Source organism: Procambarus clarkii, chromosome 15 (assembly GCF_040958095.1).
Source record: "Procambarus clarkii isolate CNS0578487 chromosome 15, FALCON_Pclarkii_2.0, whole genome shotgun sequence".
NCBI lineage: Eukaryota > Metazoa > Arthropoda > Malacostraca > Decapoda > Cambaridae > Procambarus > Procambarus clarkii.
Genome location: NC_091164.1, coordinates 10,665,555 through 10,679,446, shown reverse-complemented (window position 1 = coordinate 10,679,446; position 13,892 = coordinate 10,665,555). Strand labels below are relative to the sequence as shown.

General features: G+C 45.6%; 1 protein-coding gene across 2 annotated transcripts in view; it reads right to left on the bottom strand.

Moving 5' to 3' along the window:
- The window catches only part of LOC123759112 (neprilysin-1), a 504,536-nt gene that overhangs the window by 464,539 nt on the left and 26,105 nt on the right, over positions 1–13,892 (bottom strand). The gene's annotated exons all lie outside the window — the stretch shown is intronic.

Sequence of the window (13,892 nt, the reverse complement as noted above, 5' to 3'; positions counted from 1 at the left end):
CGCAGCGCGGTCTGTGACCAGGCCTCCCACCTGAACAAGTGGGGAGCTTAATGACTAAACAAATGGACCAATTAACCAATAAACAAGTTGGTAATTAACGATCAAGCAGGTGGAGGGGATGATATACAACTGAGCGATTAGCATTAATGTTAGGTAACTAATTAACGATTTAAACGACTCAGACAATTAATGGCTGGATAAGTAACTCGTTTAACAGACGAAGTAATTTACGAGGGGGAACGGGTGGGAATTGAACGAATGAAGAAAGATGCGATTAACGACGAGAAATGGTGAGTTGATTAATGGTTGAATTAGTGGGGGGGGGGGGATTAATGAATTAACAGGTGAAGTGCTTAATGATTCAACTGGCTTTGGCTATGAAGGATTACCTCAGATGTGGGACAGTTTACGATTTAATAGCGATTAACAAGTCAACGATATGAGGTGATTAACGATTCAGTAGGTGGAGTGATTAATGCTTGAACAGCTAGAGGGGGGGGTGGAGGGGGTCTTTAACGAATCATCAGCCAGGGATATTAACAAATTATAATGTGGAATGATTAACAAACAAACCGCTGAGGCGATTAATGAATCAAAACATGCGAGGGGGGGGAGGGGGAATTGATGAGTCAACGAATGACGCAATCAACGAAGCAACAGAATGAGTGATCAACGAATGGGTTGCACTCAAGGGCAATATGAACCCGGAAACGCTTCGTTTCCGGGTTCGAAGCAGACAAGATGACGCCACAGTTGATGGGAAGTTGCGTAACTTATCTACTCTCTCATCTACTCTCTCACCTGTCTACGTCACTCTACTTGGTGGGCGCCTCTCAGGCAGGTGAGAGTGTCGCCTTATCTTCCTGAGGCTCATCCGGGTCTCCAGTTTCCGCCCGTGTCCTCTCATTTTGCTGTGGCGGCATTAAGGATCATTTTCCATTGTTTTGTTTCTTCCTCTGTGCAAAGTCATGCTCCGTGATGCAGTTTCGCGATGATATGAGGTCGTAATCCCTCATTATAATATATCGTAGGCTAGCCATCAGCCTGACCTCGTAGCCTAGCCATCAGCCTGACCTCGTAGCCTAGCCCTCAACCTGACCTCGTAACCTAGCCCTCAACCTAACCTCGTAGCCTAGCCCTCAACTTCTCCTCGTAGCCTAGCCCTAAACTTGACCTTGTAGCCTAGCCCTCAACGTGACCTCGTAGCCTAGCCATCAACCTGACCTCGTAGCCTAGCCCTCAACCTGACCTCGTAGCCTAGCCCTCAACTTCTCCTCGTAGCCTAGCCCTAAACTTGACCTTGTAGCCTAGCCCTCAACGTGACCTCGTAGCCTAGCCATCAACCTGACCTCGTAGCCTAGCCCTCAACCTGACCTCGTAGCCTAGCCCTCAACTTCTCCTCGTAGCCTAGCCCTAAACTTGACCTTGTAGCCTAGCCCTCAACGTGACCTCGTAGCCTAGCCATCAACCTGACCTCGTGACCTAGCTATCAACCTGACCTCGTAGCCTAGCCCTCAACCTCTCCTCGTGGCCTAGCCCCCCTCAACCTGACCTTGTAGGCTAGTCCTCTCAGGTATGGATCCAGTCATATATTATGCGTCTGTACCGTCTCCAGTTTAGTGCTATATATTTCCATACCAAGGCTGCATACACAAGTACTGCTCTCACATGCGTGGAATATATCGTTCTTACAGGCACTGTGCCTAGATGCTATAAAGTCCACCGTGATGTTGGCCAGGTTCACGGATGCTGCTGATGTTACTGTGTTGATGTGGGGCTCTGTGAAGGCGCAGTGGGTCGTTCCTTGTTGTTCATCTGCTATAGAGATGTGGCAAGTAAGTTGTGTACAGTGTCGTATGTCTTCATAAGCCAGCTGACCTGTGTGTGTGTGTGTGTGTGTGTGTGTGTGTGTGTGTGTGTGTGTGTGTGTGTGTGTGTGTGTGTGTGTGTGTGTGTGTGTGCGGGGGCGCGCGCGTACGTGTGCTCACCTATTTGTGCCTGCCAGATCGAGCACTTTATCACTTGGTACCCTAATAACTTAGGTTAAGACATTTTGCCTCAGACAAAAAAAATTATTTACATGTAAAGTAAATTACCTATTCCTGAGTAGGCTTCGATAAAATTTCCAACATAATTAGTTTGAGTGTCGTCTAAAGTGTTTTTCATTAATAAACCAGAGGGGTATTGGGGTATTGGGGGAGGGGGGGGGGGGTAGGGAGGGGCCAGCAGGATTATAACGAGCATCTAGCCAGTGTTTATGAGGACGGGCTAATATACAACCCGTCCTCAACCCGTCCACAACCCGTCCACAACCCGTCCACAACCCGTCCTCAACCCGTCCACAACCCGTCCCAGTCTAGGCTGCGCCACAATCCAATTCAACTCCAGACACGACTCAAAACCCCAACCACCCCAACCACGTGTTCTTGACTACATTTTTGTTTTTTGTTTGCAGAGATGTTGTTGTTGTTAAAGATTCGCTACCTGGAACAAAAAGTTCCAAGTAGCACGGGCTATGGTGAGCCCGTAGTTGCAGAGATACTGCTGGGCGGAGCCCTAAGCCTCTGGCTGGCCCCCTTAAGTGCTACTCGGTTCTTGTGTATGTACAAAATATCGATTATCCCGGGCGGTAATAGGACGTATTAAGTACGTTTTGTCACTGTGTGTTCGAAGCTGTGACTCGAGGCGCCCTTCATTCACCTCCAGGATGGTGCTGCACACTCTCCTTCCCTCCTCCTCCTCCTCCTCACCAAAACACCTCACCTAACCTTCCTTAGGTTTATCTTTATACCTTTATATAGTTAATGTATAATATAATGTGCTGATGAGTACAGCTTGACAATTACGGCTTAATGAGTGGTTTGGTCACTGTAACTGTGTACTACTAGTACAGTAGTACAGTAGTACAGTGGTGAGACCGCTATCACATATTTTATATTAATATAAATATATAGCAGGGGTGGGACTCGAGAGCTGAAGACCAACATTAAGCACAGGAGACCACTACAGACCACTACAGACCACTGGAGTCCAGCACAGACCACACTGAATACAACAACAGCTTCGGGTACTAAAAATTGTCATTCGTTTTTGTGGAACTAATTCACGAATTCTACTCTATCAGTGCTGGCCGTTCGTAATATTGGTGTGTTTTATGTGGGGGATGGTGGTGGTGGTGGTTGGTGCGGTGGTCGTGGTGGTGGTTGGTGCGGTGGTGGTGGTGTGGTTGTTGGTGGTTGCTACGGTGGCGGTTGGTGGTGGTGGTTGGTGCAGTGGTGGTGGTGGTGGTGGTGTTGGTTGGTGGTGGTGGTGGTGGTGGTGGTGGTGGTTGGTGGTGGTGGTGGTGGTGGTGGTGGTTGGTGGTGGTGGTGGTGGTGGTGGTGGTGGTGGTTGGTGGTGGTGGTGGTTGGTGGTTGGTGGTGGTGGTTGGTGCAGTGGTGGTGGTGGTGGTGGTTGGTGGTGGTGGTGGTGGTGGTTGGTGCTTGGTGCGGTGGTCGTGGTGGTGGTTGGTGCGGTGGTGGTGGTGTGGTTGTTGGTGGTTGCTACGGTGGCGGTTGGTGGTGGTGGTTGGTGCAGTGGTGGTGGTGGTGGTGGTGGTTGGTGGTGGTGGTGGTTGGTGGTTGGTGGTGGTGGTGGTGGTTGGTGCAGTGGTGGTGGTGGTGGTGGTGGTGGTGGTGGTGGTGGTGGTTGGTGCAGTGGTGGTGGTGGTGGTGGTGGTGGTGGTTGGTGGTTGGTGGTGGTGATGGTTAGTGGTGGTGGTGGTGGTTGGTGGTGGTGGTGGTGGTGGTTGGTGTTGGTGGTTGGTGGTGGTTGGTGGTGGTGGTTGGTGGTGGTGGTGGTGGTGGTGGGTGGTGGTGGTGGTGGGTGGTGGTGGTGGTGGGTGGTGGTGGTGGGTGGTGATGGTGGGTGGTGGTGGTGGTGGTGGTGGTGGTTGGTGGTGGTGGTTGGTGGTGGTGGTGGTGGTGGGTGGTGGTGGTGGTGGTGGTGGTGGTGGTGGTGGTGGTGGTGGTGGTGGTTGGTGGTGGTGGTTGGTGGTGGTGGTGGTGGTGGTGGTGGGTGGTGGTGGTGGTGGGTGGTGGTGGTGGTGGGTGGTGGTGGTGGTGGTGATGGTGGGTGGTGGTGGTGGTGGTGGTGGTGGTTGGTGGTGGTGGTTGGTGGTGGTGGTGGTGGTGGTGGTGGGTGGTGGTGGTGGTGGTGGTGGTGGTTGGTGGTGGTGGTTGGTGGTGGTGGTGGTGGTGGTGGTTGGTGGTGGTGGTGGTGGTGGGTGGTGGTGGTGGTGGGTGGTGGTGGTGGTGGGGGTGGTGGTGGTGGTGGTGGTTGGTGGTGGTGGTTGGTGGTGGTGGTTGGTGGTGGTGGTGGTGGTGGCTGCTTTAGTGGTTGTAATGGTGGTGATCACAACCACTACAACTTGTGTTGTGGTGGATGTGATGACTGGTGTGGTGGTCGCCGTAATATCAGTGATGACTATGTACTAATGGTAGTAGCTTTAGTGGTGATCACCTGTTGACGTAACGAGCAGTAGTTATTATAATCAGCTGTTGATGTGATGCTGATCAGCTGTAGTTGTTGTGGTGACCAGCTGATGGTCGTGTAAGTGTTGCACATCCCATCTCTGCAATGTTAATTTTTTTTTTTAATTTTGCCCCGAGGGACGAGTTTACTGGGCAGCGCCACTCATCCTGTGAGTGGACACACCGCCATAGCAGCATGTACAACACTCCCCAATAGGAAGAAAACCCGCTGGGTTGTTCATCCTGTCACTTGTACCCAGACACAGCTGGGACATCTCTACAATGTTCTTCACTTCTTCCCCTTTCTTGTGTACTCCACACACACACACCAGTCCCTCCCTCGTCTCATAGTCAAACTAGAATATCCTATTAATTACCATTCAGTTCCTGTGACAGTATCTCGAGTTTAACTTTGTCAAGGTCGGTACAGCGATGGCCTCGCTTCTTGCAGGATCGGTGTTCGATCCCCAATGGTCCATGACAGGATCTCGAGTTTAACTTTGTCAAGGTCGGTAGAGCGATGGCCTCGCTTCTTGCGAGATCGGTGTTCGATCCCCAATGGTCCAAAAGTGGTTGGGCCCCGTTCCTTCCCTGCGTGCTCAAGTAGCAGCTCCCTATCTCCACATCTCTCGCCAGTGATAATCGTCTTGGCTTTCTTCACATATTTACCTCAAGTTTGATACATATCATATATGTTTTTTTTTTTAACGCTAATACGTTAGAGTAAATATATACATAATATATGTTTGATCTTGATTTGCCCCTTTCCTGATCGCCTACTTTCATGTTCTTCTCTAGTTTAATCCTTTCTATTTTAATCAATTAATAGTGTAATCCTTTCTATTTTAATAGCAATTAATCCTAATTGCTTTCTCCTGAGTGGAGATATGCAGTGTAAATGAACATTTACCTTAATGTTTGTTCACTTGTCAAATTCGTTCAGCACTTGTATATCGATTGATAATACAAGTTGAACGAAAACACTGTAATGCGAACGATACAAAGATATCTTAAAAATAACGTATTTCCCATTTAGTTGTAATCTTCTGTGATAAAAAAAATCCGCTAATGCCAAATCCTAATCCGGTTTTTTTTTTTTATAATATGCTACAGGTATTTTAAAATATATTCAGGTCACGTGAAGTGAATCTTGTGATCAGTCTTAAGAGTTGACATCATGTAGGTTCGTATCATGATATCTATTTCCGGCATCCCGTTCAGAGGCGATATCAACATTTGTAGAGAGCAGTATTCTCTGAAATGTCCCCATGCAAATGGCCAATTTGGGAGTTTTATCGTTGGTGCGCGATCACGTCCCCTGATTCTAATGTGCTTAATGCGATTCAAATTCTGAGAGTAAATTTCTCTACTAATTTTAGCGTTAATTTATATATGTGCATGCAAACGCGCGCGCACACACGCACACACGTGTGTGTGCGTGTGTGTGTGTGCGCAAGAACAACTTGGTGAATACACACATACACACACACACACATACACACACACACACACACACACACACACACACACACACACACACACACACACACACACACACACACACACACACATAAGTCTGCGGCATAGGCTGGCTAACATCAGAACAGCGTTCAGGAACCTGTGTAAGGAATCATTCAGAATCTTGTACACCACATATGTAAGACCAATCCTGGAGTATGCGGCGCCAGCATGGAGCCCGTACCTTGTCAAGCACAAGACGAAGCTGGAAAAAGTTCAGAGGTATGCCACTAGGCTAGTCCTAGAACTAAGAGGCATGAGCTACGAGGAAAGGCTGCAGGAAATGCACCTCATGACACTGGAAGACAGAAGAGTGAGGGGAGACATGATCACTACCAACAAAATCTTCAGGGTTATTGACAGGGACAAGGATAAACTGTTTAACACGGGTGGTACGCGAAGGGGACACAGGTGGAAACTGAGTACCCAAATGAGCCACAGGGACGTTAGAAAGAACTTTTTCAGTGTCAGAGTAGTTAACAGGTGGAATGCATTAGGCAGTGATGTGGTGGAGGCTGACTCCATACACAGTTTCAAATGTAGGTATGATAGAGCCCAGTAGGCTTAGGAATCTGTACACCAGTTGACTGACAGTTGAGAGGCGGGACCAAAGAGCCAGAGCTCAACCCCCGCATGCACAACTAGGTGAGTACATAGACACACACACACACACGTTACTTGTCTGTAGTCTTGGCGACCTGTGTCTTGTGTCACGATAACTGTGTCAGTCAGAGTACTTACACTTCTTGAAATACCTCTTAAGCGCTCGTTAGTGAATGCAGACCTAGTCATGTTGTTCGTGTTATTCCGAGTCTGACTACCGAGTCACTGACTCTCTACTCGTTTGCCAACTTTAAATGTTTGTCCTTGTGTTTGATTTTATAATAATTGCCTTAAGGCAGTATAATCTTAAGTCTGGTATACGTATTTCCTGTTGCCCAGTTCCTGTTCTAGAGTCCGTGATATGGTCTGTGAAGTATCATGGTAAGATTGGTTGATTGTACAGTTCTCTATATCCCTCCCATCTCTTTCACCACGTGATTATCTCTCCCTCTGGCTGTCCAACCACTTGGATTAGACAGTAGAGCGACGGTCTCGCATCATGCAGGTCGGCGTTCAATCCCCCGACCGTCCAAGAGGTTGGGCACCATTCCTTCCTCCTCGTCCCATCCTAAATCCTTATCCTGACCCCGTCCCAGTGCTATATAGTCGTAATGGCTTGGCGCTTTCCTCTGAACAGACCTCTCCCTCTGGCTGCTTCCTTTCCTACATCTCCATCAGTATTCTCTTGTTTTCTCATCTTTATGCGATAATCCACTCACCTCTCTGGGGTCAGGTCGGGCATAATTCTCTGGGTTGGGTGAGATATTGAGTGAACGTGACTGTGGGGGACCTCGGCGTCCGGAGAGACCCGCCCTGGCCCTGTCTTAAGCACTGCCTCTGATGGCTACATCCATGATGCTAAGTTGGCTAGTACCTCCCTCGCCTCAATGCTGCGGTCTTCCCTCCTCCCTGGCCATCTTCTAGTTGTGCTTGCGGGGGTTGAACTTTGGCTCTTTGGTCCCGCCTCTCAACTCTCAATTAACTGGTGTACAGGTTCTGGAGCCTATTGGGCTCTATCATATCTACCCCCCCCCCACACACACACACACATACGGGATATACAGTAGCAGCTTTCTAACGCCCAGGCACCTACTTACTAATAGGTTAACATCAGCGGTACCAAGTGATAGAAACTCTGCCCAATTGTTTCTGTCACGACAGGGAATCGACCTAGAGTCCGTGGACTGTGAACAGAAAGAGAGAGAGAGAGAGAGAGAGAGAGAGAGAGAGAGAGAGAGAGAGAGAGAGAGAGAGAGAGAGAGAGAGAGAGAGAGAGAGAGAGAGAGAGAGAGAGAAAGAGAAAGAGAGAGATGTGCCGGTGCTTTTAAACAGCTCTCTAAGCTAAGGTCACGTGACATTCCTGACCTGCACGAGGGAATCAGGCCATCCAGGAGAGCAGTCATTTAACGTAATTGTAAATAGGGAACCACATTGCTTTCACTGGCGACGAGGCTAATGAGCTGTTATCTTATAGCTGAGAGCTGTTATCTTATAGCTTCAACTGCTATTGCTATTGTTAGTACTGCTATTACTATTACAACTGCTAGCACTGCTTTTACTATAGCTATAATTAGCTATAGCTATAACTATAGCTATGATTTGATACCAGCACAACAGCTTAATCCGAGAAAAATCATTCTTTTTTTCCCAAGGCAATACGACAGCTGGGAGCCGTTCTGCTCGTGTGGAATATTCATTTTTATCCCCCCACCCAGCCTTGTCCACTAGTGGAGAGTGTGGCACTGAACAGAGGGTCTTACGACCCCCGACAACAGGGGCGGAAATGGATGGGTGCGTTGTTGAATGTCTCCTGCGTTGGGTCATGTGTTCATATTAGCCTTTGTGTTATAAGGGGCTTAGCTGCGTGTGTGTGTGTGTGTGTGTGTGTGTGTGTATGTGTGTGTGTGTGTGTGTGTGTGTGTGTGTGTGTGTGTGTGTGTGTGTGTGTGTGTGTGTGTGTGTGTCTGTGTGTGTGTGTGTGTGTGTGTGTGTGTGTGTACTCACCTGCTTGTGCTTGCGGGGGTTGAGCTCTGCTCTTTCCGCTCGGCTCTCAACTGTCAATCAGTTGAGATTGACAGTTGACACACACACACACACACACACAATGTGTACTCACCTATATGTACTCACCTATATGTGCTTGCAGGATCGAGCATTGACTCTTGGATCCCGCCTTTCTAGCTATCGATTGTTTACAGCAATGACTCCTGTCCCAGTTCCCTATCATACCTAGTTTTAAAAGTATGAATAGTATTTGCTTCCACAACCTGTTCCCCAAGTGCATTCCATTTTTCTACTACTCTCACGCTAAAAGAAAACTTCCTAACATCTCTGTGACTCATCTGAGTTTCCAGTTTCCACCCATGTCCCCTCGTTCTGTTATTATTACGTGTGAACATTTCATCTATTTCCACTTTGTCAATTCCCCTGAGTATTTTATATGTCCCTATCATATCTCCTCTCTCCCTTCTTTTCTCTAGTGTCGTTAGGTTCAGTTCCTTCAGCCGCTCTTCATATCCCATCCCTCGTAACTCTGGGACAAGCCTCGTCGCAAACCTCTGAACCTTCTCCAGTTTCTTTAAGTGTTTCTTCAGGTGGGGGCTCCATGATGGCGCGGCATACTCTAAGACGGGTCTCACGTAGGCAGTGTAAAGTGCCCTAAAAGCTTCCTCATTTAGGTTTCTGAATGAAGTTCTAATTTTCGCCAGTGTAGAGTACGCTGCTGTCGTTATCCTATTTATATGTGCCTCAGGAGTTAGATTAGGTGTCACATCCACTCCCAGGTCTCTTTCTCGAATCGTTACAGGTAGGCTGTTCCCCTTCATTGTGTACTGTCCCTTTGGTCTCCTGTCACCTGATCCCATTTCCATAACTTTACATTTACTGGTGTTAAACTCCAGTAGCCATTTCCCTGACCATCTCTGCAGCCTGTTTAAGTCCTCTTGGAGGATCCTACAATCCTCGTCTGTCACAACTCTTCTCATTAATTTTGCGTCATCTGCAAACATTGACATGTATGATTCCACTCCTGTAAACATATCATTTACGTAAATTAGGAAGAGGATTGGTCCCAGCACCGATCCTTGAGGTACTCCACTTGTTACTGTTCGCCAGTCCGACTTTTCGCCCCTTACCATTACCCTCTGGCTCCTTCCTGTTAGGTAGTTCTTCACCCATACTAGGGCCTTTCCGCTTACTCCTGCCTGCCTCTCAAGTTTGTATAGCAGTCTCATGTGCGGTACCGTATCAAAGGCCTTTTGGCAGTCAAGAAATATGCAGTCTGCCCAGCCTTCTCTGTCCTGCCTTATCCTTGTTACTTTATCATAGAATTCTAAAAGGTTTGTTAGGCATGATTTCCCTGTCCAGAACCCATGTTGGTGCTTGTTTACAAACCCAATGCTCTCCAGGTGCTCAACAAGTCTTAGCCTAATTATTCTTTCAAGTATTTTGCAGGGGATGCTTGTCAGTGATACGGGTCTGTAGTTAAGTGCCTACACTTAACTACAGTGCCTACGTCTGTGTGTGTGTGTGTGTGTGTGTGTGTGTGTAATTACCTAAGTGTAGTTACAGGTTGAGAGCTACGCTCGTGGTGTCCCGTCTTCCCAGCACTCTTTGTCGTATAACGCTTAGAAACTACTGGCGGTTTTTGACTCCACCACCTTCTCACCTAACTTGTTCCAACTGTCTACCACTCTGCAAAAACTTTCAAATATTTTTCGGCACCTTTCTTTCCTTAGCTTGAATCTGTGTCCATCTGTTCCTGAAGTTGCTGGTTTCAGGAATTCTACTTTGTCAATTTGGTCGATTCCTGTTAGTATTTTGTAAGTGGTGATCATATCACCTCTTATTCTTCTATCTTCTAGAATTGGCATGTTTAACGCCTCTAGTTTCTCCTCGTAACTCTTGTTTTTCAGTTCCGGAAGCCATTTTGTGCCGTGCTGCTGCACCTTTTCCAGTTTATTTATGTGCTTCTTGAGATTTGGGCACCACACAACTGCTGCATATTCCAGTTTTGGTCTCACGAAGGTCATGAACAGTTTCTTTAGTATTTCACCATCAAAATAATTAAAAGCAAGTCTGAAGTTGGAAAGCAACGCATACGCTTCTCTCACAATGTTCTTTATGTGTTCCTCTGGCGACAGCTTACTATCCAAAACCACCCCCTAGGTCTCGTTCTTTAATAGAGTTATGGAATATCTTTCCACATAATTTGTAAGTTGTGTGTGGTCAATTTTCTCTGATTCCACATTCCATAACAATGGCATTTACTCACATTGAATTCCATTTGCCACTTGTCGCTCCAAGCACTTATCTTAAACCAATTTGAAAGGCATTACAATCGTCTGCTCCTCCTATCCTCCCCAGTATCTTAGCATTATCCGCAAACATGTTCCTATAATTATGTATTCCTTCTGGTACATTGTTTATGTAGACGATGAACATTACTGGTGCAAGAACTGAACCCTGTAGTACTCCGCTAGTAACACTCCTCCAGTCAGATACATTGTCTCTGATTACTGCCTTCATCTGTCTGTCAGTTGGAACATTTTTCATTCGTCAGAAGTCTCCCTGTCAGCCCTCCAGCATGTTCCAATTTCCAGAACAGCCTCTTGTGTGGGACACTGTCAAAAGCCTTGTTTAGGTCCAGATAGACAGTCAACCTAACCACCTCTTTCCTGTAGTATCGCTGTGGCTCTTTAATAAAAACTAAGAATATTTGTTACACAGGATCTTCCTGTCCGAAAACCATACTCTTTGTCTGTTATTATGTCATTACTCTCTAGGTGTTCAACCCCTTTGGTTTTAACTATTTTTTCTATTGTTTTGACTACCACGCTTGTTAATGATTCGGGTCTATAATTTAAAGGTTAATCTCGACTACCATTTTCATAGATTGGTACTATGTTGCTTTTTCTATATATCTGCTAAGATTCCTGTGTACAAGGATGTCTGGAATATAAAGTGGAATGCTCAGCTCAGTTGCACATTCTCGCAGCACCCAAGGTGAAACTCCATCAGGTCCAACCTCTTTATTTTTTCCTAACCCCTTGAGTAAATTTTCCACTTCGTCTTGAGATACCTGAAGACTATGTAGTCTATGGCGTGCTCTGGAACTGGTATTTGGTCCGGCTCTCTGAAATTCTCATTTTGTACAAACACACTTTGGAACGGTTCACTTAGCGTTTCACACATTTCTTTTTAATTTTCAGTAGTCTTGTTACCCATTCTCAATCTTTGGATTTTATCCTTTACATACAGCTTGCTTTTAATGAATTTATAGAATAGGTCTGGATCTGTTTTACTTTTGTCCGCTATACCTTCCTCAAAGTTCCTTTCTGCCTCTCTCCTCACTGTTGTGTAATTGTTTCTTGCTTGTTTGTAATGCTGGTATGTTTGCGGGTTAGGCCTCTTTCAATATTGAGCCCATTTGCTTGTTTTATCCTCTCTGGCCCTCGCACAATTTCTGTTGAACCAATCCTGTTTTCTGGTCCTGCATCTCTGCTTTGGTATAAATGTTTGTGTGCCTTCATCGCATATTTCGCAAAATTTGGCATACATCTCATTTACTTCGTTGTTTAGCAACAACTCTGCCAGACTAAACTCATTAAAGAATGTTCTAAGTTCCCTATAGTTTCCTCTCTTGAAATCGAGTTTATCAACGTTTCAATGTCCCCATTCTCTTCTAGATTATATAGCAAAACATATTTAATTTTCAATAGGACATGATCACTCTTTCCCGAGGGAGGAAGGTACTGGATGTCAAATATCTTTTCTTCTTCTTTCCTGGTGAATATTAGATCCAATACTCACTGAACATCCCCTTCCCTCATTCTTGTGGCCAGCTTGACGTGCTGATACATGAATGTCTCTAGAATGAGGTTTACAAATCTGCCTGTCCAAATGTCCTACATTCTTGCTTCGTAGACCTCCCAGTCTATTGTCTTAAAGTTGAAATCCCCCAGTACCAACACTCAGGATTTATTTTTATCTACATTTACTATAATCTCTCTCATGACCATTATGAGGCCCTATCATTTGTTATCCAGTTCCTTCTTTGTCCATGTGTTGCTTGCTGGTGGGCTGTAGGCATTTACGAGTATCAGTTTAATCATCCTGATTCAAGACCTGCAATGTCATTATGTCAACTTGTCGAGGGTTTTTGATTATTAACTTTCTTACCTTCAGGTGTTCTTTCACCAGCACAGTCACTCCTCCCCCCCCCCTCCCTCCTTTCCTAGTTTTCCTGTCACGTCTCCAAAGTGAGGAGCCCCTTGGGAATACGACCTCATTTAACACATTTTCTTCAAGTTTCATCTATGTTAGTGCGACAATATCTGGGACCTTAAGCTGAATTATATCTTTTAGCTTCAGTATTTTTTACCTCACTCCATCAATGTTGGTATATACAATTTTCAGGAACATGCTCCCTTTCCTTTTGTCCTTTACTCCCCCCTTCCTCTAATGAATTTGTTGCTTTGTTTTTATGTGCCCTTTCACTAGCTTTCCAGTCCCAAACACTTCGTAGAAAAAAAATATATTTTCTTCTTTTTTTCTATTCCCATTTAGAAGTTTTGCTTCGTCGTGGTTTGTTTTCAGATTTTCTCTGTCTTCCCTTGAAAGGTTTTGTCTTATTGACCAAATTTTCTTTCCTCATCACACTGCAATTCCCTGGCATTTCTAAGCATTTCCGCCAATGTTTTACCTCCATTAAATGTCACGTTTAAGAGGCGATTTTTGTCTTTTTCATATTTTCCAATCCTCCTAACATCATTGACATTTTCCTTTGAATTGAGACCTGTTCCTAAACCTACTATTTTCTCAATGATTTTCATCAATTCTGTGGCTCTGTCCACCCAAGATGATATTTCCTTTTCTAAACACCCAAAAAATATTATGGATTTACCTTTATGAACAGTGTTTTGTATTAATTTACTGTTGGTTAGCAGTTCTTTCCTAATTACTTGCCTAATTTCACCTTCTTATTGGTCATTTCTGGTTTTGACTTCCAAACACACTTCCTTCATCGTTTCTTTCTCTTTTACAACTTGCTCATACGTCTCTTTTTATTTTATTTTTTGTATTTTGTTAGTTCTTTATTAACCTCCTCTATGTAAGTTGTCCATGAAGTTCCTCTTTGCATATCCTTGCCTAACTCTATGTTAGCCCCTCAGGGTACCTTGGAGTTGTTCACCATATGAGTCTATTTTCTTGTTATTTTCTTCAGATTCGCCACTCTTCACTCTCACTTAAGTGTTTAAT